Source organism: Danio rerio, chromosome 17, assembly GCF_052040795.2.
Source record: "Danio rerio strain M-AB ecotype USA chromosome 17, GRCz13ab, whole genome shotgun sequence".
NCBI lineage: Eukaryota > Metazoa > Chordata > Actinopteri > Cypriniformes > Danionidae > Danio > Danio rerio.
Genome location: NC_141037.1, coordinates 5,126,659 through 5,152,500, shown reverse-complemented (window position 1 = coordinate 5,152,500; position 25,842 = coordinate 5,126,659). Strand labels below are relative to the sequence as shown.

Here is a 25,842-nt window from a genome sequence, read left to right as displayed (position 1 = left end):
TATTTTCCAATATTGTCATTTAAATTTAAAAGGATAGTTCACCCTGATAATGAAATTTGCTCACTATTTACTAAAGATGAGCATGTGCTTTGTCTGGATACAACTGGGGAATAATGTGTTTTGAAGAATATATACAGTACACACCAATAAAGGGTCTTTTCACCTTCAATTCTGTCATTTAATTGCCCAGTATTTGTTTGTGACCCGGTAAGTAAAGGAAAAAAGTTTCACTTTTTATAAAGTTTTTATTTTGATCCATTTCAAATCACTTTATTTTAATCTATTTTCCAATAACATTGTCATTTTGAACTAAATACTGATTTAAAGGTATAGTTTACAACTAGAATTAAATGTACGCACTATTTACTAACGGTTTGGAACCACTGAAGTGTGAGCAAATTGTCCATATTTTTACAAAAGCTTTCCATTCTCTGAGCTACACGAGTGTTAAGACAAATCAGGGCTGTTACTGCATAAAGAAGAGCATTTAGTGCCAATTGAGTCTTTATGTAATTAATCACAGTGGATTGCTAATTTTTTAGGTTCCACAGGATGAGCTTGTGGTTTGACTGGACACAAATGGAGAAATAATGTGTTTTCAAGAACTAATATATACAGTAAACTCTTTTAAAGGGTTATTTTACCCTCACTTGCCCATTATTTGTTTGTTACCCAGTGGGTTAAGGGAAAAAAATGCAACTTAATTCAAGCTAGTTATTAGTTTTAGTTTATTTCTTGTTTTAAACACTTTATTTTGATCTATTTTCCAATATTGTCTTTTTGAACTAAATTTAAAAGGATAGTTCACCCTGATAATGAAATTTGCTCACTATTTACTAAAGATGAGCATGTGCTTTGTCCAGCCTGATCTCACGAGAAAACGTAAGTATTTTACGTTTTGCCAGTTTAGTGGCTAATTCGTACGAATTCGTACGAGTTCAGTCTAAGAAATGGTAGGATTTTAAAAAGGAGGCGTGGCACCTGACCCCACCCCTAACCCCAACCGTCATTGGGGGATAAGCAAATCGTACTAAATTGTACGAATTAGATCGCGCGAATTCATACGAATTAGCCACTAAATGAAAAAGTTACGAATTGCCGTGAGATTGTGTTGGTTTGTCTGCATACAACGGGGGAATAATGTGTTTTGAAGAATATATACAGTACACACCAATAAAGGGTCTTTTCACCTTCAATTCTGTCATTTAATTGCCCAGTATTTGTTTGTCACCCGGTAAGTAAAGGAAAAAAGTTTCACTTTTTATAAAGTTTTTATTTTGATCCATTTCAAATCACTTTATTTTAATCTATTTTCCAATAACATTGTCATTTTGAACTAAATACTGATTTAAAGGTATAGTTTACAACTAGAATTAAATGTACGCACTATTTACTAACGGTTTGGAACCACTGAAGTGTGAGCAAATTGTCCATATTTTTACAAAAGCTTTCCATTCTCTGAGCTACACGAGTGTTAAAAGACAAATCAGGGCTGTTACTGCATAAAGAAGAGCATTTAGTGCCAATTGAGTCTTTGTGTCATTAATCACAGTGGATTACTAATTTTTTAGGTTCCACAGGATGAGCTTGTGGTTTGACTGGACACAAATGGAGAAATAATGTGGTTTCAAGAACTAATATATACAGTAAACTCTTTTAAAGGGTTATTTTACCTTCACTTGCCCATTATTTGTTTGTTACCCAGTGGGTTAAGGGGAAAAAAATGCAACTTAATTCAAGCTAGATATTAGTTTTAGTTTATTTCTTGTTTTAAACACTTTGTTTTGATCTATTTTCCAATATTGTCTTTTTGAACTAAATTTAAAAGGATAGTTCACCCTGATAATGAAATTTGCTCACTATTTACTAAAGATGAGCATGTGCTTTGTCTGGATACAACGGGGGAATAATGTGTTTTGAAGAGTATATACAGTACACACCATAAAGGGTCTTTTCACCTTCAATTCTGTCATTTAATTGCCCAGTATTTGTTTGTGACCCGGTAAGTAAAGGAAAAAAGTTTCACTTTTTATAAAGTTTTTATTTTGATCCATTTCAAATCACTTTAGTTTAATCTATTTTCCAATAACATTGTCATTTTGAACTAAATACTGATTTAAACGTATAGTTTACAACTAGAATTAAACGTACGCACTATTTACTAAAGGTTTGGAACCACTGAAGTGTGAGCAAATTGTCCATATTTTTACAAAAGCTTTCCATTCTCTGAGCTACACGAGTGTTAAAAGACAAATCAGGGCTGTTACTGCATAAAGAAGAGCATTTAGTGCCAATTGAGTCTTTGTGTAATTAATCACAGTGGATTACTAATTTTTTAGGTTCCACAGGATGAGCTTGTGGTTTGACTGGACACAAATGGAGAAATAATGTGTTTTCAAGAACTAATATATACAGTAAACTCTTTTAAAGGGTTATTTTACCCTCACTTGCCCATTATTTGTTTGTTACCCAGTGGGTTAAGGGAAAAAATGCAACTTAATTCAAGCTAGATATTAGTTTTAGTTTATTTCTTGTTTTAAACACTTTGTTTTGATCTATTTTCCAATATTGTCTTTTTGAACTAAATTTAAAAGGATAGTTCACCCTGATAATGAAATTTGCTCACTATTTACTAAAGATGAGCATGTGCTTTGTCTGGATACAACTGGGGAATAATGTGTTTTGAAGAGTATATACAGTACACACCAATAAAGGGTCTTTTCACCTTCAATTCTGTCATTTAATTGCCCAGTATTTGTTTGTGACCCGGTAAGTAAAGGAAAAAAGTTTCACTTTTTATAAAGTTTTTATTTTCATCCATTTCAAATCACTTTAATTTAATCTATTTTCCAATAACATTGTCATTTTGAACTAAATACTGATTTAAAGGTATAGTTTACAACTAGAATTAAATGTACGCACTATTTACTAACGGTTTGGAACCACTGAAGTGTGAGCAAATTGTCCATATTTTTACAAAAGCTTTCCATTCTCTGAGCTACACGAGTGTTAAAAGACAAATCAGGGCTGTTACTGCATAAAGAAGAGCATTTAGTGCCAATTGAGTCTTTGTGTCATTAATCACAGTGGATTACTAATTTTTTAGGTTCCACAGGATGAGCTTGTGGTTTGACTGCATACAAATAGAGAAATAATGTGTTTAGTTTAGTTTAAACTTTATTGTCCGTTCTGCTTGACACAAAAAGGAAATTTTTCTTCAACACTGGATTTAGGACAACAATTACAAACATACACCAACGACACAATAACACTTACCAACACAACAACATAGGTTAAAAGTTTAAAAACCAAATTAGTCCCATACACAATACTGCAAATCATACTTGGTAACCACCTCATTTCCTACAAACATTGATCCGGTTTAGAACAACAACTGCCATTGGGATAAATGACTTTTTATAGGCATTTCTTCGTGCTTTAGGAATTCTAAACCTGCGTCCTGATGGTAGCAGTTCAAATGCTGAGTGAAGCGGATGTGTATTATCTTTAAAAATCACAACTGCTCTTTTTTCCATAAAAGAGTCAAATAAAATCTGCAATGAATGCTGTTTGTGACCAGTTATTTTATTTGCCTGATTTATAATTTGCGCTAATTTCTTTTTCTGTTTAAGTGTTGTGTTACCGAACCATGAAACAATATTATATGTGAGAACACTCTCTATAAGTGATCTATATGCCAAGTTTAAAGTCTGTGTACTAACATTAAAACTTCTCAATTTGCGGAGGAGATAGAGGCGCTGACTTGCTTTCTTATAAACCGCCTCTACATTACTATTAAAATTCAATGTATTGTCAATAATTGTGCCTAAATACTTGAAATTTGAAACCTGCTCTACTATTTGTCCGTTTATGGTGACTGGTTTAAAGAGTTCAGTATCTACTCTTCTTGTTTGACTCCCCAGACATAACTCTTTTGTTTTCCCAATATTTAGGTGTAATGAACTTTTGCCAAACCAATCTGTAATACTATCAATATATCTAAAATATAAAGAGCTATTTTTTTTTTCCTGACAGGAAACCAATGCCAGATCATCAGCATATTTTATGAGTGTGAGATTGTCATCAATATTGCACTGCAGTTCATTAATATATATAGAAAATAAAAGAGGTGATAATACACATCCCTGAGGTACCCCTATATTTAAAACAGAGCAGTCAGACATAGCATGATTAACACAGACACGTTGTGGTCGGTTTTTTAAAAACTCTCTGATCCATATTATCAACCAGTTACTTACTCCTAAATTATAAAGACGTTCTAAAAGAAGATTAGGTTGAACAGTGTTAAAAGCAGCTGAGAAATCCATAAAAAGTATTCTAACATACCTATTTGGCCCATCTAGATGATGTTGAACTTTGTTCAAGAGAGTAAGAGAGGCATCCACAGTGCTCCTGTTGGCCCTATAAGCAAACTGCAAGGGATCCATTGTCTTCTCAACTTGAGAGGACAATTCCTTACACACTATTCGTTCCATACATTTACAAAGAACAGACGTAAGCGTGATTGGGCGAAAATCATTTAAGGACTTTACATGAGGTATTTTAGGTACTGGAATAACTATTGAATTTTTCCAGGCTAATGGTACAAAACCATTGTCTAGAAATACTTGAAACAGTCTGGTGCACACATAACCCAATTGCTCCGCACACTCTTTTAAAACTTTCCCCTTCAGGCCATCTGGGCCAGATGCCTTGTGTGATTTAACATTATGAAGCACTGCAATAACCTCTCTTTCTTGTATGATCATGGTCTGTGACTGAGTCTTAGTTCCTACTATATCTAAATTATTAACACTGGACCCATTCGAATGATCAAATCTTGAAAAGTACGAGTTAAGGTTGTTTGCAAGACTGTAAGGATCCTCATATTGCTGAACTTTTTCCTTTTGTCTACCCATTAATATATCTAGTCCCTTCCATGCCTCTCTTACATCTCCTGTTTGTAATTTCTGCTCCACCTTTTCTTTATATTCATTCTGTGCACTTTTTATCTTACTTTTAACTACTCTGTTTAACTCCTTTACCTTCTGCTGATCATTCTGCAAAAAAGCTATTTTTTTCAAATTTAAAAAATATTTTAAATCTTTAGTTATCCATGGCTTGTTATTTGGATAGATTTTGACGCACTTAGATTTAACAACAGAGTTTACACAGAAGTTAACATAACCAGTTATTGTGTCATTCAACATTTCATAATTATTACTACAATCATAATCATTAAAAAATAGGTCCCACTCCGTACACTCGAAACACCCTCGTAGCTGTTCAATTGTGTCTTTGGACCATATCTGAACCTGCTGAATAGCCGGGTCGTTCTTCTTTAATTGTTGCCTATATCTTGGTAACAGGTGGATGACATTATGATCCGAGCGCCCCAGAGGTGGATGCACTCTTGGCGCATATGCATCTTTCACATTACCAAAACATTTATCCAGAGTCTTATCCAGTCTTTCAAGAACTAATATATACAGTAAACTCTTTTAAAGGGTTATTTTACCCTAACTTGCCCATTATTTGTTTGTTACCCAGTGGGTTAAGGGGAAAAAAATGCAACTTAATTCAAGCTAGATATTAGTTTTAGTTTATTTCTTGTTTTAAACACTTTGTTTTGATCTATTTTCCAATTTTGTCATTTTGAACTAAATTTAAAAGGATAGTTCACCCTGATAATGAAATTTGCTCACTATTTACTAAAGATGAGCATGTGCTTTGTCCAGTAAACTCTTTTAAAGGGTTATTTCACCTTCTTTTTTGTTAACCAGTGGGTAAAGGAAAAACAGTGCAACTTAACTCAAAGAAGTTAATTATTTTTAGTTCATTTCTGGTATTAAACACTTCATTTTGATCCATTTCCCAATAACATTGTCATTTTGAACTAAATACTGATTTGAAGGGATTGTTCACCCAAAAATTTAATTTGCTCATTATTTACTAAAGATGAGCATGTCGTATGACTGGATATAATTGGGGAAACTATGTGTTTTTAGGAATACACACAGTAAACATTCTGAAAGGGCCCTTTCACCTTCAATTCTGTCATCATTTACTATTGTTTGTTAACCAGTGTGTATCTGTGTAAAAGAAAAATGGTGCAACTCAATTCAAACAAGTCAGTTATTAGTTTTAGTTATTTCTTCTTTTCTATTAGAAAAATCTGACAAATCAGGGCTGTTACTGCATAAAGAACATTTAGTGCCAATTGAGCCTTTGTGTCGTTAATCATACTAACTTAAGTTCCACAAGATGAGCATGTGGTTTGACTGGATATAAATGGAGAAATAATGTGTTTTTAAAAACTAATATATACAGTAAACATTTTTTAAAGGCACATTTCAACTTGAAATGACCATTATTTAATAGTTTACTCACTCTTTACTTGTTTCCACCCAGTGGAAATCTAACTTAATTCAAACTAGTTAGTTGATTTTAGTTCATTTCTTTTTTTTAACACTTCATTGTACTTCAAGATTGTCACATTCAACTAAATAATAATTTAAAGGGATAGTTCACCCCAAAATTGTATATTTTCTCGCTGTTTACTCACCCTCAAGCGGTTCCAAACCTTTAAGAGTTTCTTTTAGCCGTTTTCCTATGGAAGTCAATGGTTACAGGTTTTCAGCTTTCTTCTTAATTTCTCCTTCAACAGAATAAAGAATCTCAAAAAGGTTTGCAAACACTTAAGTGTGAGTAAATTTTGCTAAAGCCGTCCATTCCATGAGCTATGAGTGTTAAAAGACAAATCAGGGCTGTTACTATATAAAGAAGAACATTTAGTGGCAATTTAGTCTTTGTGTCGTTAATCATAGTAGATTAGTGGTTTCTTTGAGGTTGTCTGACCAACTTTTCTTTAGGTTCCACAAGATGAGCATATGGTTTGAATGGATTTAAATGGAGAAATAATGTATTTTAAAGAACTAATAAATACAGTAAACACTCTTAAAGGGTTATTTCGTCACAAAATGACAATTCTGTCATCATTTACTCGCACTTTACTTGTTTTGAAACCTTAAGAGTTTATTCTGTTGAATGCAAAATAAGATCATATGATCATTTGAATCTGTAACATTGACTTCCATAGTAGGAAAAAACAAAAACAAAACAACTACTACTGAAGTCAATGGTTACATGTTTCCAACATTTTTAAATTAAAAAATACGAAAACTGGAAAAATATTCTGAATTTTTTTTTTTTCCAAAAGCTTTCCATTCTCTAAACTACACGAGTGTTAAGAGACAAATTAGGGCTATTACTGCAAAAAGAAGACCTTGTGTCATTATTCACAGAGGATTACTGGATTCTTTAATGTTGTCTTTTTAAGTTCTACAAGATTAGCATGTGGTTTGACTAGATAGAAAAGATGAAATATTGTTTTGATTTATTTTCCAATAATATTTTCATTTAGCTTTTAAACTAAATACTGATTTAAATATATAGCCCTATACCCCCCCCCCCCCCCCCCAAAAAAAAGAACAGTCAAACAAATAAACAAAAAAACATTTACTTATAATTTACTCACCCTTAAGTGGTTCAAAACCTTTAACAGTTTCTTTTGTTTAACACCCATTGACTTCCATAGTGTTTATTTTTCCTACTATGATAATCAATGAGCCTAGTTCATTAGGTCATTTGTTACTTAGTTTGTTTGTTTGTTTGTTAGTTAACTAGTTAGTTAGTTAGTTAGTTAGTTAGTTAGTTAGTTAGTTAGTTAGTTAGTTTGTTTGTTAGTCTGTTAGTTAGTTAGTTAGTTAGTTAGTGTTTGTATGTTTGTTTGTTTATTTGTTAGTTAGTTTATTCTGCAGAGATGAAGACTTCATTAGTTAGTTAGTTAGTTTGTTTGTTTGTTAGTTACTTCATTCTGCAGAAATAAAGACTTCATTTGTTAGTTAGTTAGATAGTTAATTCTGCAGAGATGAAGACTTTGTTAGTTCGTTAGCTAGTTTTTTTTAGTTAGTTAGTTGTTTGGTTAGTTTGTTAGTTCATTCTGCAGAGATAAATAGTTAGTTAGATAGATAGATAGATAGATAGATAGATAGATAGATAGATAGATAGATAGATAGATAGATAGATAGATAGATAGATAGAGAGATAGATAGATAGATAGATAGATAGATAGATAGATAGATAGATAGATAGATAGATAGATAGATAGATAGATAGATAGATAGATAGATAGATAGATAGATAGATAGATAGATAGATAGATAGATAGTTAGTTAGTTAGTTAGTTAGTTCTTTAATTCTGCAGAGATGAAGACTTTGTTAGTTCGTTAGCTAGTTTTTTAGCTAGTTGTTTAGTTAGTTTGTTAGTTCATTCTGCAGAGATAAATACTTAGTTAGTTAGTTAGTTAGTTAGTTATTTGATTCTGCAGAGATGAAGACTTAATTTGTTACATCGTTAGCTAGTTTGTTAGTTAGTTTGTCCATCCACCTGTCCATCCGTTCATTCCTTCATTTGTTCCTCAGTTTGTTCATGTTAAAAACTTTAGTTGTTAGTTTTTTAGCTAGCTAGTTAGTTAGTTAGTTAGTTTGTTCATTCTGCAGCGATGAAGATTTGTTAGTTAGTTAGTTAGTTTGTTCATTCTGCAGCGATGAAGACTTGTTAGTTAGTTAGTTAGCTAGTTAGTTAGTTTGTTCTTTTGTTTGTTAGTTTGTTTATTTATTAGTTAGTTTGTTAGCTAGTTAGTTTGTTCATTAGTTAGTTATTTAGCTATAGCTAATTAGTTAGTTATTTTGTTTGTTAGTTTGTTTATTTGTTAATTTGTTAGTTAGTTTGTTTGTTAGCTAGTTAGTTTGTTCATTAGTTCGTCTGTTTGTTAGTTCGTTTGTTAGTTATTTTGTTATTTTTAGGTAGTTAGTTAGTTGTCCAATTTGTTCATTTGTTGGTTAGTTTATTTGTTTGTTTTTTAGTTAGTTCGTTTGTTAGAACGTTTGTTCGTTAGTTAGTCACTTACTTAGTTTGTTCACTTGTTTGTTAGATAATTTATTCAGTTTTTCTCAATATTTCAAGTATTGTTAAATTTGCTTTCCCAGCTGCTCTTATTTATCCTTAAACTTGCACTACTTTGATTGTGTATATTCTATCAAGACTTCTTTTTCCTACGTAATTGTGCATCGCAAGTAAATGTTTCTTGATTTAAGAATGTTTAAATATTTGTTCTGTAAAACAAAACAAAATTACTGACTATGAAAACAGTATTAGCAGTGCATGTTTGATTGGTGTTTATATTCATTAAGTTGTGGCCGAGAATCGTGTAAACCAAAAAGTACAGCGAGAAATCATTAATGTTTGTTAGCCGTAAATATTTTGGAAGTATAGAGGAACTGTTTAAGTGTAAAAAATGCCTAAGCTGTATTCGTTTTGGCATTTAGCTGCTAGAATATCTGGTGTTGTAGTATAACACTCTTTAAACTGTCATAATCATTAAGTTTTCCCTACGACATTTGCAGACTCTCAAAACGTCATATGGTCAAAAAAGGTTGGACAATAGGTTTATTTATTTATTTATTTTTTGTACCTATTTTAGGTGATCATGTCTAAATGGAACATTTTAAATAATGCAAAGTGAAATTTTATGTTTTAAAGAGGACCTGTTATGCAAAAATCACTTTTATAAAGGGTTTAAACACAACTGTGTGTCAGCAGTGGGTGAATATAATTTTGACTTGATAAACACAGTCTGCAAAAACACTTTGATTGACATTCTCCCTTTGTACGAGTCATCAGAGGTGGAAAGCCCCGCCCACTAGTGACCATCTTTCCCTCATTAGCATAGGACATTAGTCTTGTTTTTTTTAAATCTGCCGCTATGCAGACACACAGGCAGTTGTAGCTTTGCCCTCTTTTGAAAAGAGCACAATATCATTAGAGTTTAAAGTAACCACCACAATAGCCGCATTTCCATTATCGCGCCTAAAGCGAGCGAGCCAGAGTGAGCCAAGGCCAGTCGGGTTTCCACTGTCACTTCCGGGGCCTAACCAGGCCAAATCGGGCTATCTTGGGGCCAGCAGCCAGCCTTTTTCGGCCCGCCGAATACCTTGAGCCAAAGAGGGCCAGCCGGGGCTGCACTGTGTAAAACATATGCTTTCCGCTGTGGCGACCCCTGATTAATAAAAGGACTAAGCCGAAAAGAAAATAAATGAATGAATTTTGCTACACAAGTCAGCTCTATCGCCCCCATGTGGTGAAACATTTCTAAAAGCATTATCTCGAATGCCTCCAATAATCATTACGTGATTTCTCCTTGACGTTTCCTTTTAAAATGTCATTCATGCGTCCAGAATGCATATAATACTTCACAAGCTGTCTTCCGCTACAGCTTTGCGCTTATACCAGGGTGTTGTTGTTTAAGCTCCGAGTCAAGAGTCTGTTAATCGTCATTTCCTCTCCTAAGGAAGTCGTAATAATTCTAAATGCTTTAAGTTTCTTGTTTCTGCGACGTTTTAATGGCGCACTTGAGTGAGTTATGGAGCTTCCATCTGGGCCTACTGTTTTACTAGCTCTTTCTTGGCTCACTTAATTACATCTGCCCCAAGAGGCCGCGCGCAGCACAATTAGAGCGGCCTGTTAAGTATTTAGTGTTTCTTACAGTCGCTTCGGTATTGGATAATGGATGACAGACTTGAACGCTGAGCCTGTCCATGATACTTGTCACTTCTTAAACTGTTTGATGGCGTGTTTTTAAGAGAGACAGAAGAAAATGAACATTTAGTGTGCTCCTTGAAGTGAAGGACTATGCATTTACCCAAATTCAAATTGTGTATTACATACAGGTGAAGTCAAAATTATTTGCCCTCCTTTTTTTTTTCTTCATCAAGTATTTCCCAAATGATGTTTAACAGAGCATGGAATTTTTCACAGTATTTCCTATAATATTTTTTCTTCTGGAGTAAGTCTTATTTGTTTTATTTCAGCTAGAGTAAAAGCAGATTTAAATTTTTTATTACACAATTTTAAGGCCAATATTATTAGCCCCCTTAAGCTATATTTGTTTTGGATTGTCTACAGAACAAACCATCGTCATACAATGACTTGCCTAATTACTCTAATTAACCTAGTTAAGCCTTTAAATATGGAACAAAATCAATGCCAAAAGTGATGAATTAAAAAGCTTAAAAAGCCAATGAAGGCACAAAAGTAGCATTCAATATTAATCTCAATATCTTGGACATTATAAGTTAGGCAAGTGGCATTTTATTACTTATAATGTCCAAGACGTTGATATTAATATCAAATGCTACTTTTGTGCCTTTATTAGCTTTTTTTTCTTGCCTATTTACTGGATTTAAAATCTTAAATTATTCCATCTCCACCTGCTGGTGAAAAAGCAGCTGGCGATCTTCAATCTGCAATCTATTGCTTTTCTTGCAGTTCATGGGTGTAATGTCGAATTGTAACATTCTTATGCGGAAAAAAAAAACAAAGTGAAAATGTGTATTTTTATTTATTATTTACAAATATTAAAATGCATATTTCTATGTAAGTGCAAGACTAGTGCACCAAAAAAAAATAAAAAAAATAAATAAAAAGCACATCACTTATTTCAGATGCATTCTTGTGCATGTAAAGACTCGGAAAACAAATGAAAAATAACACACACAAACTCATTACTTATTTTAGACCCTTTCTGGTGAATGCAATGAAAATAATAACTGTTATTGTGAATATTAATTAAAAATAATTAAGTTAATTTAATAAAAAAAAATAATGTAAAAAAGTGTATATTTTTAGTATTATTTACAAATAATGAATTGTGTAAATACAGCAAGAAAAAATATACAAAAAACACACACAAAAACACACCACTTATTTCAAACTCATTCTTGTGCATGGAATAAAAATTATAATTATTTTTAATTATAATGAAAAATATTTACGTTACTTTTCCTTTTTTATTTAAAAAAAAAGTCAATATATGCATTTTTTATTATTTATTAGTATAAAAGGTGTAGATGCATCGAGAAGAAAATGCACACAACCCTCTTCCCCCCTAAAACACACACACACACACACACACACACACACACACACACACACACACACACACACACACACACACACACACACACACACACACACTATAAAAATGAATAATTTATACATTTATTAAGTATTTAATTATTTTAGTTTTTTTGTTTTAATTTATTGTATTTTAATTTATTTGCTTAAGAATAAAAAAAATATAATATTTATAATTATTAAATATAATGGTTAAACGATTTAATAAGAATTTAATAAATTATTGAAAAAATATTTTTACTAATTGTATTTTAATTTGTTTAAGAATAAAAATAAATAATATTATAACTATAATACAATTTATTATTATAATTGAATATAATAACTAAATTATTTAAGTATTTATTGAATTATTTTATTTTTAATTTTAATTTATTGTATTTAATAATTTTAATGAAAATAAAAAATACTAATATATTAATTAAGTATAATATAATATTTTAAATAAATAAAACTAATAAATAAATTAGTTCTTAAGTATTTATTGAATTATTTAGGTTTTGATTTTATTTTAAATGAATGCATAATTTAAAATGAAAATAAATAAGATGAATATAATAATAATTACAACGATTAAATATGATTTAAACATTTAATAAGTATGTTTTGAATTATTTTAGTTGTAATTTGAATACATTGCTTTTTTATTTATTTGTTTAAAAATAAAAATAAATAATACATATTTAATAATTATTATTATATGAAAATACACATTTTTATTATTTCATGCACTAGGGTTATTTCATTTTGCAGTGTTTATTCATATGCTTCATTAGCCTTTGTATTTACACACACACACACACACACACACACACACACACACACACACACACACACACACACACACACACACACACACACACACACACACACACAAACACACACACACACATTGCATATTTCAGACTCATTCTTGTGCATGCAAAGTCTGTTAAAGCGAATGAACGGGATTAAGTGTCTATTTTTTTCTCCATTGGCCGTGAGCACAAAGATCTGTGAACACACACTCGGCTCATTTGTGCTGATACTCAGGCTGGAGGTAAACATTTGTAAACACAGCTAATTGATTTGATGCGGAGGAGATGACAATGCTCTCCATCTGGAACTGCAGGGAAGCACACTGTGCATTAGTTCACCTTCAAACATCCCGACGTCGCATTAAATGCATTAAAACCACCTATAGGATACACTCCTTCCTCTTCCATGCACCAGGCACAGTAAAACATCTAAAAATACACGTTAATATTGTTTTATATACTTTTGTAGTGTTTAATCATTTGTTGTATTAACCTTTAGATTCTTCTTTACATTTTTTTGAATGCACTACATCTTTCTATTTTGAGATTTAGTGCATTCAGAAGATTTTCTAATTAGAGTGACCATTAAACTTGAACAGCAAAACATTATTTATATAAAAATGGCCATTTTTATTATATATGTGTGTGTAGACCACTTTGTGTTGGACCCCGTTTTTGCCTTCAGAACTGCCTTAATCCTTCATGGCATCGATTCAACAAGGTACTGGAAATATTCCTCAGAGATTTTGCTCTATATTGACATGATAGCATCACGCAGTTGCTGCAGATTTATCGGCTGCACACCCATGATGCCAATCTCCCGTTCCAAAAAGTGCATCTGGTGACTGTGGAGTCCCTTTGAGTACAGTGAACTCATTGTCATGTTCAAGAAACCAGTCTGAGATGATTCACGCTTTATTATATGGCACGTTATCCTGCTGGAAGTAGCCATCAGAAGATATAATTTGTAAAATAAAAACTTGCAGGTTAAGGAAACAGCAGGAGAAAGTTGCCGCGGGCCGTGGAGCAGATTAAAAGTTTAAAAAGTATGTGTATATGGACAGATAGGTAACTAGATAGAATAGACAGGAATTAGGGTTGGGCATCTAAGCTATAATGCCGATCCGATACGCATCTCGATACAAAGAATACGATCCGATATATTAGCGATACATTTGTGACATATTGCGATGCAACACGATACGATTTACACCCATATCACGATACGATGCGATAATTCAGCACTAGCTAATTAGATCAAGTTTATGAGATGATGTGAAAGAGGATGCTGTGCCATTGAATGAGTTTGATTATTTATTAACCAAGTAAAACCAAGACTTTTTTTTACAAACTGGCTTTTCTCTCAGAGCCAGAGTGTCAGTTTACAGTAGAGGGCCATTTTAGAACATATAGCACATATTATTTAAGTATTTTCAAGATAAACAGAATGTATAAGTGGAATATATATTAAAATATATATATTTGCACTCTTTCAACATAAAGGTTTACCATTGCACAACAACAATTGCGATATAACTTATCAACTATGATAACAAGTTTTACAAAGATATTTTGCCACTGATTATTCAAAACTTAAGGTGGTGAACTAGCAGTGTTATGCTGCTTTGAAACATCACTGTCACTGTAAACAACAGGCTAATAAAAATATAACAAACCAGCAATCTTCTTGCTGTGAGGTGGTCAAACTACCCACTGTCCCACCGTGACACCCATTATTTTTATCATTATTATTATTAATATTATTATTACTATTATAAATAAATAAAAATTAACAGGAGGAGGTGTTTAAAACCTTCGTTCTCCGTGACACTAGGCTGAATATCTTTGCAGATGAACAATGCATTCGTTATTGGCGTAGAGCGCACAAAACTTTTGCGCACGGAAAAAAAAACTTGCAATGCTTTTCTCACCACTTTTGGAGCTGGTTGGTACAGTTAAAGCAGTGCGAAAGCCGGGGATGCAGGAACACTGGAAGATGCTTCCACAACAACACCGTGGCGCCGCTTCAAGTGAGATATCAGATTAGTCATACTGCCCATGTATTTTACAGATGCGCGGCACATTTTGCAAATTGCATCTGTCCTGTCATGTCGTCCATCCTTAAATCCATAATGTTGCCATACTTTAGATTTAAAACTCAGTGGGGAATAACATGTTTGTTTTGCTTCTCGCGCTTGCTGAGGGCGCACCACTAGCTTCATCCGCACACCTGATACACTGAGTTGTAGTGTGTGCACATCCGCAAGCCCGTTGCTAAGGCTTACTTTATGTAGGTCGATTAAATTATGCGCCAAAAACAGGTTGACAACACTTGTTAATAAATAAAAAATACATTCTATATTAAAAATATAAGCTGTATCTCGGAAAAAACGATGCATCTCGCAAAAACCGATGCATCTCGATTTGCTTCCAAAATTTCATTCATCCTCTGCTGCTCAACCGATGCACTCGCATCGTGCACGCGCATGACCGCGTATCGATACATATCGATGAATCTTCCCATCCCTAACAGGAATTTATTGATCTGGGCCCCGCTGCAGAGTGCAGACGCAAAAGCCTGCTCTCCCGCGGCGCGTCTCTCGACTATTCTGACAAATACACACCTACGTTACACAGAGCCCAACATGGAAGTTTGTGATTGGGTCAATGTCAATAAAGAAAAGAACCAATGGGCTGCAGATTATGTCACACGACCGATTTTTCCGGAAAAGAAACATCTTACTTTCAGAGCGTGACAGCTCGCAGCACCGTCAATCACTGAGCCAGAAAAACATGACAGTCTGCTGAGTGTTTTATGCGTCAATCAGATCATAAGAAGATGATCAGCCCGGCCCAAAAAGTACATCGAAACAGCGGTAAACTGCCCGGTCTGCCAGATGGCCACAACAGGAAAAAATAAAAATAAAAAAATAATGCGTGAATTGCGTAATTTTTATTTTTACACGTTAATTATTTTAAAGTAATCACATGCGTTAACGAGTTAATTTTGACAGCACTAATATATATATATGTATATATATATATATATATATATATATATATATATATATATATATATATATATATATATATATATATATATATATATATATATGTATATGTATATATATATATATATATATATATATATATATATATATATATATATAAATTTTTATAGTTAAGAGCACTGGTGCTACCAAGAAAAAAAGGTTAATTTCGAGCCCTGTTAGACCTTAATCGGTAGTGGAAATTTCGGGTTTTTTTAGAAAATGTTAAATGTAATAGAGCCCCGTCACATTATTCCTTCATAAGTCCATTTCAGTCAGATAATTCCTGCTTTCAGATCCACTTAAATGGGAGGTGACAGACAAATCAAGCAGATCTGTGCTGTCTGAAGATAAGGTGGACACTCATCTTTCTGAAAATAAAAAATATGTAAAAATAGATTGAAATTCCATATAAAAACTAAATTGTTCATTTATTTGTTTTTGTTTAACTGCTACAATATTATATACATTTTTTATAGGAAGCTTTTTGGTTTTGAGTGTAAAGAAGGATTTGTTTTATTTGCTACTAAGCAGAAACCCCAGAAGTACAGCTCTATCACTGTTTAAAGTAAAAGGAAAAAAAACAAAAACAAAATCATACTTCATGATGTCAGTTTTAATACATGAAAACAATTAAAATCAGAGAAATACTCTGGCTTTTTTCTTTTTTTGCTGTATCGAAATTGTACCGAACCGTGAGACCACTGTGTCGTATCGAACCGAACCGTGATTTTTGTGAACCGTTACACACCCCTAATATATATATATATATATATATATATATATATATATATATATATATATATATATATATATATATATATATATGTACTTTATAACTTTTTCCTACAGAATGTTACATTTTTATTTCATATTTAACTTGAGTAAATTCTTTTAAACACATTTCAATTTTTTTATTTCAGCTCTTCCCGAATTTGATACATTTTAAAAATGTTTTAGCTGACAACATCTCCAAGTGTTTGTGTATTGAAAATAAAAGGCCCATGTGGGAAAAATACATTTAATTATTTTATCTTTAAATTTATTTACAATTTTCTGATACATTGCATACACAATAATGCATCTGAAGGAGAAAATTTTGTGTTTCTTAGCACTCTTTTTTCTTACCACAAAGCAAGCAGTGGTACAAGTGAACTCTGTTGGTTTTTCAGAAAGCTACTGAATGGTTTTAAGCAGTGGTCACCAAACTTATTCCTGGAGGGCCGGTGTCCTGCAGATTTTTGTTCCAACCCTAATCAAACACACCTGAACAACCTAATCAAGCTCTTACTTGGTATACTTGAAACACCCAGGCAGGTGCGTTGAGGCAAGTTGGAACTAAACCCTGCAGGGACACCGGCCCTCCAGGACCGAGATTGGTGACCCCTGGTTTAGAGGTTTAAAAATAAGCAGATTTGTTGAACTGAAAGGGTTTTTCTCACAGCTGAACAAATCCAATCATCAGGCACATGAGGGTTTGAGAAGTGTTTCTTTAAACACACACAATGGGTTTATTCTGCTTGTCCAAATGTCTAAACTGATTGTGCAGAGCAGACGGTCATTAGTGGACATCTAAATTAGTTCGGTGCTCTTGAAGGAACAGAAAACTCATTGATCTTATTGAAGACAAGAAAGCGAATATACAGACAGACATTCAGAGAGTTTCTTAGTTGACTGAGAATGTTTCATTATACAGCACTCAAAAATGATTTATTAATATTTTTGTTCTTCACTTAAACTATTAAGTTCATCGATTTGTGAATGACGGGGGCTCAGTGGTTAGCGATGTCGCCTCACAGCAAGAAGGTTGCTGGTTCGAGCCTTTGCTGAGTCAGTTGGCATTTCTGTGTGGAGTTTGCATGTTCTTCCCATGTTAGTGTGGGTTTCCTCCGGGTGCTTCGGTTTCACCCACAGTCCAAACACATGCGCTATAGAGGAGTTGAATAAACTAAATTGGCCGTAGTGTACGAGTGTGTGTATGTGCGAATGAGTGTGTATGTGTGTTTCCCAGTACTGGGTTGCAGCTGGAAGAGCATCTGCTGTGTCAAACATGTGCTGGAATAGTTGTAATATTTTAATTTTTAATAAATTTGTTATTGATTTGTTTAAATGTAAATAAATAATACTTAAATATAGTTTAAATATATATTATAAAAATGAATCATTAAATTATTTATTAAGTATTTATTTAATTATTTTAATTATTTTGTTTTAATTAATTGTATTTTTATTTATTTATTTAAGAAAAAAAAATATATATATCTATATATACATGATTATAATTGATTACAATGGTTAGACTATTTAGTAGGTATATATATTAAATATATTTTAACTAATTGTATTTTAATTTAAGAATAAAAATAGTATTTATATAACAAAAATTATAATATAATTTATTATAATAATTCAATCTAATAATTAAATTATTAAGTATTTATTGAAATACTTTATTTTTAATTCATTGTATTTAATATTTTTTTAAATGAAAATAAATCATAATAATATATTAATAATTATAATATAATATTTTTAAATAATTCAATCTAATAATTAGATTATTTCTTAAGTATTGAATTAGTTTATTTTTGATTCATTCATTTGATTCATTTTAATAAATGCACACTTAACAATGAAAATTAATAACATGAATATAATAATAATTATAATTATTAAATTTAATGATAAAATTATTTAATATGTATATTGAATTAATTTAGTTGTAATTTGAATGAATTGCTTTATTATTTATTTGTTTAAAATGAAAATAAATAATACAAATGTAATAATATTTATTATATGAAAATACACATTTTTATGCATTTGCTGCATTCGCCTTTATATATATATATATATATATATATATATATATATATATATATATATATATATATATATATATATATATATATATATATATAGTGCATTTAAATAATTGTATAATTGAAGTGACAATTACTTTGAGGCAGTGGACCATTATTTACATGTTCATTCATTTATTCATTCATTCATATTCTTTTCGGTTTAGTCACTTTATTAATCTGTGGTCGCCACAGCGGAATGAACCGGCAACTTATCCAGCATATGTTTTATGCAGCGGATGCCTTTTTAGCCGCAAACCATGACAGGGAAACATCCATACACACTCATTCACACACACACACTCATATGCTACGGTCAATTTTAGCTTACCCAAATCACCTGTACCACATGTCTTTGGACTGTGAGGTTGAAACCGGAGCACCTGGAGGAAACCCACGCCAACACAGGGAGAACATTTCACACAGAAATGCAAACTGACCCAGCCGGGGATCAAACCAGCGACCTTCTTGCTACTAGCAATAATTCTGTTAATAGTAATTAATAAAATAATATTTAATAAGCCTACCTCAGGGTGCCATGGTGGCTGAGTGGTTTGCATTGTGGCCTCACAGCAAGAACGTCGCTAGTTGGAGTCCCGGCTGGGTCATTTCTGTGTGGAGTTTCCGTGTTTGTATGGGTTCCTCCGGGTGCTCCTGTTTCCTCCACAGTCCAAACACATGCACTAAAGGTGAACTGGATGAACTAAATTGATTGATGAGTGTTTGTGAATGACTGTTTATGGGTGTTTCCCAGTACTGGGTTGCAGCTGGAAGGGCATCTGCTGTGTAAAACATATGCTGGACTCATCCAACTCAAATTTATTCAACCCCTGATGAGTAAAAGGACTAAGCTGAAGAAAAATGAATGAATAAATGAATGAATGTTTTTTTTTATTGAATATTTTGATGATTTAATCTCAGCTTTTCCTGAAATTGTTTTTAATTGTTTCAGTTAACAGTAACCACATGCCAATTAAAGTGGATTTATCTATAATCTAAGACATTTGTTGTTGTTCTGCGACTAAAATCCCTCCAGATACTGTGAAATAAACAACATCTGGACCACTCATGTGACAAATGTGCATGTGAGCCATATTTTTTTTAAATATACTTTTATGTTTTCATGTTGTTTTTTTTGCAGCTAAAGGCCTAATGACTCTGAATTTGGTCTGAATGTGTGATTTTATGGAGTCATTTTAAGTAAAAACAAGGACAATAAAAAATTGGCTAATAATATTGTCCTTAAAATGCTTTCTAAACATTTTAAAATACTGCTCAAAATATTCTAGCTGAAATAAAACAAATAAGACTTTCTCTAGCAGAAAAAAAAATATTATAGGAAATATGATAAAGTTCTTGCTGTATTAAAAATCAATTGAAAAATGTTTGAAAAAGAATAAATGTTTCAAAGGAGAGATAATAATGCTGTCAACTGTATGTGTATATATATATATATATATTTATTTATTTCAGCAATTATATCGCCATCAACTGTATATTCTAAAACTGATTCTGATAAAAAAAAAATATATATATAAACTAACTATTAGTTAGTTATATTAGGAGGGAAAATAATATTGCCCTCAACTCTATATATTTATATAAATAAAATAAAATGTATTAATCTTATCATCATCTGTATTTTAATATATAACAAAAAAGATCTATATATATATATATATATATATATATATATATATATATATATATATATATATATATATATATATATATATATATATATATATATAATTTTTTTTATTAGTTAGTTAGTTAGTTACTTCAGGAGAGATAATAATATTACCCTGAACTGTATATTTATATATTAATAAAATAAAATAAAATTATTACATTTATTTTGTTTTTTTGTTGATTTATTTTTTTTAGGATTTCAGGAGAGATAATATTATTGCTCTCAACTGTATATTTATAGATAATCAAAAGATAAAACAAATAAATAAATACATATTTATATTTATAATTTTTATTATGTATAGGTTTATATAGTTAGTAAGTTAGTTTGTTAGTTAGTTAGCTGGTTAGTTCAGGAGAGATAATTATTTTGCCCTCAACTGTATATTTATATATTAATAAAAATAAAATTAAATAACCAATTTATTTTATTAAATAATTTTGTTCATTTGTTTATTTATTCCAGGAGAGATAATAATATTGCCCTCAACTGTAATATATATGTATATATATATATATATATATATATATATATATATATATATATATATATATATATATATATATATATATATAATTTTTTTCATTTATTTGTTTGTTTGTATCAGGAGAGATAATAATCTTACCATCAACTGTATATTTATGCATAAAATTTTTTTTTTAATATAAATAAATCAAAATTAAATAAATAAAATCATATTTATTTATTTTTTAATGAAATATCTAAAACCTTGCACACGAGATCTTACTGCAAGAGAGAGAAATGGCCTCCACGGCTATGAAATAGCAGAGAGTATGTGAGAGTTCAATGCAAGAGTGAATTAAAGGGCACCTATGGTAAAAAAAAAATCTACTTTTCAAGCTGTTTGGACATACAATTGTGTAAGTTTAGTGTATAGAGCGTCATATTGGGGTGACATAAACACACCCAGTGCTTTTTTAATTTAACAACATAAAAGTGTTGGACCAATTGGAGCGGTTTTTAGATCGACCGCAACTTGACGTAGAAGTGCGGTCCCCCCGCCCACCAATATTGACTGACAGGCGCGCGTCACCATATACTCAATTTGTTGTTTCACGTCCGCCATTTTCAGCGTTTGAGTCAAAGCAATGTCACTAGAGGAACACCCTTGCTCTATTTTAAAATTTATGCACACGAGATCTTACTACAAAAATGTCTATCCCTGGTAACAACTCCTACCAATGACAGTAATCATGAGAGATGTTTAATTGCATTTGATTCACTTTTTCCTCAGGCTGCAGCCTGCTCAATTATATATATGATGAAACACTCAAAGAGGAAAAGAAACGAAAAAGGAAAGAGCGAAGAGAAGAAAAAGTGAAGAGGGAGAAGATTACATGTCTTTACAGTCAACGCATGACATAACCTTTTTAATTTAGCACACAGCAAGGTCACAGTCGGCCTATAATAACTTGGAAGCAACCAAAGACAAACAGAAACCTTTAATCTGAGTTTCAGAAATAGTGCAGTGACTGATCAGCCGACGGGCAGCGTTTGGGTCTGTTGGGTCAAATGCTAAACACACACAGCCACATCAAAGCCCAGCTAATGTAGGCTGCTGCATCACAATAAAACACTGCAGTGTGTCGTGGTCAAACGCCTTTAATAAAGTCAGCATGTGTGTGTGTGAGGAAGTCAGATCTGTCCCCATTGTATGTACTCGTATACGGCCTGGGTGACAGCGATTTTGCCAAGCATGATGTGATCCTGAATTAACATCTACAGTATAACACACTGTTAAGAGCCCTAAATTTGCATTATAAAAGCTCATATTTTGGTTTTGGGGGTCTCCAACAACTGGCTGATATGCATGCAAGGTCAAAAAACACTTTCATTGTCTTATAATATGCATTTATTTTTACCTAATTGTCTCAACGACTCCCATATGAATCATTCAGCGATTCATTTGTTGCCAAACTCCTCCTCTGCGTGAGGCTAATCTGCTCTGATTGGTCCGATGACCCAGTCTGTTGTGATTGGTTGACTGGGTTCAGTGTGAGACAGAGAGAAATGGCCACCACAGCTGTGAAATAGCAGAGAGTATGCGAGAGTTCAATGAATTAAAGGGCACCTATGGTGAAAAAATTCTACTTTTCAAGCTGTTTGGACAGACATGTGTATAAGTATAGTGTATAGAGCGTCATATTGGCGTGATATAAACACAACCAGTGCTTTTTTTTTAAATTGGGGTACCTCAAGGCTCTGTTCTTGGGCCACTTCTCTTCTCCATCTACACGACATCTCTAGGACCAGTCATCCAGAGACATGGATTCTCCTACCACTGCTATGCTGATGATACCCAGCTATACCTCTCTTTTCATCCTGATGATCCCTCGGTTTCAGCTCGCATTTCACACTGGATGAAAGATCATCATCTTCAGCTGAACCTCGCAAAAACGGAAATGCTTGTAGTTTCTGCCAACCCGACTCTACACCATAACTTTTCAATCCCGATGGATGGGGCAACCATTACTGCATCCAAAATGGTGAAAAGCCTTGGAGTAACGATTGATGACCAACTAACCTTCTCTGACCACATTTCTAAAACTGCTCGATCTTGCAGATTCGCACTCTACAACATCAGAAAGATCCGACCCTTCTTATCTGAACATGCAGCTCAACTTGTTCAAGCTCTTGTTCTCTCCAAACTGGATTACTGCAACTCTCTACTAGCTGGGCTTCCAGCTAACTCTATCAAGCCTCTTCAACTGCTCCAGAATGCAGCAGCACGAGTGGTCTTCAATGAACCTAAAAGAGCACATGTCACTCCGCTACTCATCCGTTTGCACTGGCTGCCAGTTGCTGCTCGCATCAAATTCAAAGCTCTCATGTTTGCCTACAAAGTGACTTCTGGCCTTGCTCCTTCTTATCTGCTCTCGCTTCTGCAGATCTATGTGCCCTCCAGAAACTTGCGTTCTGTGAATGAACTTCGCCTCGTGGTTCCATCCCAAAGAGGGAAGAAATCACTTTCGCGAACGCTCACGCTCAATCTGCCCAGTTGGTGGAATGAACTCCCTAACTGCATCAGAACAGCAGAGTCACTCGCTGTCTTCAAGAAACGACTAAAAACTCAACTGTTTAGTCTCCACTTCCCTTCCTAATCTGCAATTGCCTCTCTGGATATACCACTAACTGTACCCAAAAAAAAGAATAATAATAATAATAAAAAAAAAATTACTAATACTTTCCTTCTTAGACTTTACAGACCTGAAACTTGCCTATAGCACTTATTCATTGTTGCTCTTATAGTTGTGTAAATTGCTTCCTTGTCCTCATTTGTAAGTCGCTTTGGATAAAAGCGTCTGCTAAATGACTAAATGTAAATGTAAATTTAACAACATAAAATTGGTGGACCAATTGGAGCGGTTTTTAGATCGACCGCAACTTGACGTAGGCCTGTCAATATTGATTGACAGGCGTGTCATACTACTTACACGTCTAGTTACCATGTAAGTTCATAGGTATAAGTGACAGTAAAAAGTGGGACTGATTTTGTTAAAGTAACGCAATAGTTACTCTCCCTGTGTAACGGGGATGTGACGCTGACAACAGGGGTGCAGATCCAAATGCTGGTTTATTAGAATGGTCAGGCAAGCAATGATCAACACAGGGGCAAACAGAAGTATACATGCAATCCAGAATCGTAGTCAATAGGTAGGCAGATGGTCAGAGGCAGGCAGCAGACAGGATAAAATAAACACGGCAAAGCAAGACAAAGGAAAACGCGTTGTAGTGTCACATAAACAGTAGACAAGGCTCAGCAACAAGTGTGTGTTAGTGTGCTGTATTTATAGTGCAGTAATCAGTCCGAAAGCAGCTTCAGCTTTGAGTGTTTAATCAATGGTGACTTGGAGCAGATGAGTGTGTGTTGCATGACTGGGAACTGTAGTCCATAAAGAGGCTGATTTGTAGTTTGTGTGAATGTGAATGTTTTCCAGTGATCTATGGTGTTTAGATCATCTATTAATTACTTTTATAAGTATGTAACTTAGTTACTATTTGTGAAAAAGTAGCTAGTAACCATAACTAATTACTATTTTAAAGGAACATGCCCAACACTGCTTTTATGTAATTGCGTAAAGGTCCAAACATGCCATTATTCTTCCAATAAACCCTGCCTGAAAGCGTTTCTCCAGTCAAGAGCTAGTTTGTTCATTTTGTTTTCTCAAACAACTTCACTCTAAGTGGCTTATGATGTCATCGTGTGTGTTTTACTGTACTTTAAGTGTGCGTCATTTCCTATTCACCTCAGATTTGTTGTCATTCTTTCCCCAGACCTTTCGTGTAAGCAGCATCCAGCTAAACCAGCTTCTCTCTGAGATATAAAGACACAAACAGGTCCACAAATCAAAGTGCGAAGGAGGCGAAACTGTTAATTATCCTGAATCAGACAGGTGAGTGTGTGTGTTTATTACAGTCTCAGTCATTCACATGTTCATGAGTCACACTGTCAGATGAAGAAGCGTGGGCCGATCCCAAATAAAGCCAGATTGTTACGTCATTTACACACGGAAGGTTTTTTAAGTGTTGGAGTTGAGTAAATAAAGTGGGCGAATGTAAATACAGAGAACAAAATACAATATCATTCAACACTCCACAGTGTGAGGTCAAGTTTGTCATTACACTAGACCTTGATGAATACATTTTTAAAGTTGATTTGTACAAAATTAAAGCAATAGTTGGATGGACCTGGAAAAAATATGTAGTTTAAAAGATACAAATTGCCTCACAGCAAAAAGGTCACTGGTTCGAGACTCGACTAGGCCAGTTCTGTGTAGAGTTTGCCTGTTCTCCCTGTGGTGACGTGGGTTTCCTCCGGGTGCTCCGGTTTCTCCCACAGTCCAAACACGTGGTATAGGTGAATTGAATATACTAAATTGGCTGTAGTGAATGAGTGTGTATGGGTGTTTCCCAGTACTGGGTTGCTTTTGGAAGGGCATCCTCTGTGTAAAACATATGTTGTTTAAGTTGTCGGTTCATTCCACTGTGGCACCCAGTGATGAATTGAGGGACTAAGCCGAAGGTAAATTAATGAATTAATGAATGAAACATTAATGAATGTCCTTGAAATGATACATTTGTTTTGTACTCGACTTTTCTGACCCCTGTAAATTAAAAAATAATAAAACATAAATATAACTGCGTTGTTTAAGAATTAATATTCATTATGTAAAAATTCAAGGTCAGGTTTGCTTTTATTTTGACCTTGATTTATACAAAATTTAAAGTAGATTCATACAACAAATGAAATTAAAATTCTTCAAAGCTGACATGCCTGGAAATAAACACAAGTTATTTAAAGATTTCGGCTTGTTTTGGTTTGTTTTAAATTTAAAATGAAGAATGTATTTGTCTACATGTTGTGTCAAGCTCAGTTCCTTGA

General features: G+C 33.0%; 2 long non-coding RNA genes across 3 annotated transcripts in view; both read left to right on the top strand.

The window, feature by feature from the left end:
• The window catches only part of LOC147832992 (uncharacterized), a 77,619-nt gene that overhangs the window by 27,664 nt on the left and 24,113 nt on the right, over window positions 1-25,842 (top strand). For both annotated transcript variants that reach the window (XR_015512997.1, XR_015512998.1), the window contains exon 2: window positions 24,735-24,853. This is a non-coding gene — a long non-coding RNA (uncharacterized LOC147832992). The remainder of the gene's footprint in view (window positions 1-24,734; window positions 24,854-25,842) is intronic.
• Window positions 6,468-11,519, top strand: LOC147832993 (uncharacterized). Its single transcript, XR_015513058.1, has 3 exons — window positions 6,468-8,021; window positions 8,151-8,435; window positions 8,608-11,519. It is a non-coding gene; the product is annotated as an uncharacterized LOC147832993 (long non-coding RNA).